Source organism: Triticum urartu, chromosome 7, assembly GCF_003073215.2.
Source record: "Triticum urartu cultivar G1812 chromosome 7, Tu2.1, whole genome shotgun sequence".
NCBI lineage: Eukaryota > Viridiplantae > Streptophyta > Magnoliopsida > Poales > Poaceae > Triticum > Triticum urartu.
In genome coordinates this window covers 652,055,014-652,058,894 of record NC_053028.1, presented here as the reverse complement: position 1 = coordinate 652,058,894, position 3,881 = coordinate 652,055,014, and positions in this window count along the sequence as shown.

Below are 3,881 nucleotides of genomic sequence, written 5' to 3'. Positions count from 1 at the left end.
GCTTGGCGAATCTGGTCTTCTAAGGTAGGAGAGACTTGAAGGTTGGCGAGGAAACCTTGAGGAACAACTTGCAGATTAAGTTTGCGGAAAGCTTCACAAAGCTCGGGTTGATAAGGCTTAAGAATCAGACTGTTGCAGTAAGCCTTTCTGCTCAAAGCGTCAGCAATCACATTGGCCTTGCCTGGAGTATACTCAATACTCGGATTATACTCTTGAATCATTTCGACCCATCGAGTTTGCCTTAGGTTGAGATTAGGCTGAGTGAAGATGTACTTGAGACTCTTGTGATCAGTGAAAATATCCACTTTTCTTCCCAATAGAAGATGTCTCCAAGTCAAAAGAGCATGCACAGCTGCCGCCAACTCGAGATCATGAGTGGGGTAGTTCTTCTCATTAGGCTTCAACTGGCGAGATGTATAAGCAACAACTTTCTTCTCTTGCATCAATACTGCGCCAAGACCTTGGAGAGGCATCACAAAAGACCTCGTATGGCTTGGATTCATCAGGTGGAGTCAAGACTGGAGCAGTGGTCAATTTCTCTTTCAAAGTGTTGAAAGCAATATCACACTCCGGAGACCAAACGTACTTGACGTGCTTCTGAAGAAGATTTGAGAGAGGCTTCGCGATCTTAGAAAAGTTTTCAACGAATCTTCGGCAATAGCTTGCGAGACCGAGAAAACTGCGGAGTTGCTTCACGTTCTGAGGAGGTTCCCAATTCACAATTGCAGACACCTTCTCGGGATTCACGGAAATGCCCTTGGCAGAGATGATATGACCAAGATAAAGAACCTCATCGAGCCAAAATTCACACTTGGAGAACTTGGCGTAGAACTGATGTTCCCTGAGCTTATCAAGAACCAAACGCAAATGCTTGGCATGATCTTCCTTATTCTTGGAGAAAACCAGAATGTCGTCGAGATAGACCAAAACGAAGTCATTGGTGTAGACGTTGAAGATGAAATTCATCATGCGAGAGAACGTCGGAGGAGCGTTGGCGAGGCCAAAAGACATGACAGTGTATTCATATGAACCAAAGCTTGTTCTGAATGCTGTCTTGGAAATATCTTCTTCACTAATGCGAATCTGATGATAACCCATATGGAGATCAAGCTTGGAGAATACTTGGGCACCTTTGAGTTGTTCGAACAGCTCATTGATGTTGGGAAGTGGGTATTTGTTCTTGATGATCTTCTTGTTCACTGGACGGTAATCAACACAAAGCCGGTCCGTTCCATCCTTCTTCTTCACAAAAAGAACACCACAACCCCACGGAGAAGTACTAGGCCGGATAAGACCCATTCTTTCTTGCTCATCGAGTTGCTTCTTCAGCTCCTTCAACTCTTCAGGTCCGAGCTTGTAAGGACGTTTGCACACAGGTTCCGTGCCAGGCTCAAGTTCAATAACGAATTCAACTGGCCGGTGCGGAGGCATTCCTGGGAGCTCTTCTGGAAAGACGTCTTGATATTCGCAAACGACTGGAATTTGAGAGATGGCATCCAATTCACCCTTCTCATTGAGAGAAAACAGACGGATGGTATTATCCCGAGCGGCAAAGACAATTACATCCTCAGACGAATGAGTCAATTGAATCTGCCTAGCTGCACAATCAAGCTGAGCCTTGTGCTTAGAAAGCCAATCCATTCCGAGAATAAGATCAATATCCGAGTTACCAAGAACCATTGGAGAAGCCAGAAACTTGAAATCACCCATCATGATAGAAATATCCGGAATCTCGTGATTAGCAAGCAAACATTTACCCGGAGAGACGACTGCTAACGGTTTATGCATAACTTGGGAAGTCAACTCATGCTTAGATGCAAAAGGTTTCGAGATGAAGCAATGCGATGCACCAGTGTCAAAAAAAACTTCTGCAGGAACATCGTTAACAGGAAGGTTACCCATGATCACATCTGACGAGTCCTCTGCCTGAGCTGCATTCATCAAATTGATCTTGGCATGCTTGGGGTTATGCTTGACCACAGCTGTACTTGCCAATCTGATAGGAGGAGGAGGAGGAAGACGCCTCTGGTTGAAACACTTGTTGGCATAGTGACCCTTCTGTTGGCACTTGTTGCACGTGACCTCTGAAAGCGGACGGTGATACGGAGCACTTGATCTTGGAGCTTGAGACGAAATCTTGTTCTGAAAGCCAGGGTTGGGTGGGTGGGAAGAACCACTGCCACCTTTGCTCTTCTGCTGATACGGCTGACGGAACGGAGAAGGAGGAAGCCAAAACTTCTGCTGCTTGGCCACTTGAGTAGAGGAATAAGGAGTAACATCTCTGACTCGCTTCCTGGAAGCATCACACCTCAACTGAGCAGCCTCTTGCTTCAATGCCATGTTGTAGAACTCATCGTATCTCAAGGGCTCGAAGAGGACAAGAGCGAGCTGAATATCTTCTCTGAGACCACCCCTGAACTGGTATATCATGCTCTTATCATCACGCACGTCCTGTTTGGTAAAGCGGGCAAGCTTCTGGAACAATTTGTTGTAGTCATAGACAGATAAAGAGCCTTGCTTCAGATTGCGGAATTCCTCACGCTTGCTTTCAACCACACTCTGCGGAATATGATGAGCTCGGAAATCTCGACGGAAATCATCCCAAGTGATAACACGTCCACCTCTGGAATCCTTGTACTGCTGGAACCATTCTGCAGCTTGATCTTTGAGTTGGAAGGAAGCGAACTTGACAAAGTCCTCAGGCCTGACGTTGCTGCACTCGAAATGCTTACACAGATCCACAAGCCAATCGTCAGCATCGGTTGCCTCAACACAATTGCTGAAAGTCTTTGGCCCGTTAGCAAGGAACTGGTTGAGTGTAGCAAAGTGACTCTGATTGCTGCCTTGATTCCCTTGACTGCCTTGATTGCGCTCTTGGAGAATTTGCATGATCAGCTGTGTGTTTGCATTGGTTGCGGCCATCACAGCTTGCCATGCCTCTGGAGGAGGTGGAGGTGGTGGCGGATCTTGATTCTGGTTCTGACTGGTGCTCTTAGCGGGAGCCATCATGAAGAGGTTGACCACCATTAGCACATAGACAGATAAATATTTAAGCTGAATCCAACGGAATGAAAATTGCAACATATAGTCTTCACATCCGAACAAAATGAACGAATGCATTCCTCTTCAAATGGTCACATATCCATAAATTGAGAAGCCACGTAGAATTAAGGTAGAGAAATAAATCAACAAGGTACGGATCAAGAACGAATAATCGGTCAGAAATCCCAATCTCAAACCAATATCCGTGGAAGAAGAACTAGAGCTACTAGAATTCCCACCTATGAAACTCCCGAACTTTTCCGGTTATGCAATCAGGTGTTGGGGATACAAGGGAAGCATAATATCTCACCCAAACTAGCAAATCCTACATCCAGTTGTATCCATCCTTCAACACATAACCAAGAAAACTTTGGAAACCATCTACCTCAACCTTCGAAAAGCATCCGTTATACAAGTTATGGCGATACTCCCGAACTCCCGCCCCAGTACTGGGTGGCGTCGAGGTTATCTCACCAACGAACTGCATAAAAGAGATTTTCGATGTCGGCGAACATATCTCAAGTATTCCAGAATTGCAACGATAAAATTATGATGACAACACCTCAGAGCTCAACTCCCCGGGACACTTCCACTAAACCCCTGACAGGAGGCACCAAGGCAGTATTCTCATCATAAGCCATCGGAACAAATCCAAGATACTCGCGTGATCCTAAAAAAAATTTAGTGAAATTTGAGAAGAGAAGAGTCAAAACTCTACGTCAGGATGCCTTACCAGAGCGATGAGGAGACTGGGAAGTAAAAGAATTCCTAAGCTCTCCGATATATAATTCCTAAATGACTCAAAACATTTTTTCTAGACACAACTCGGCTGCTAAAAA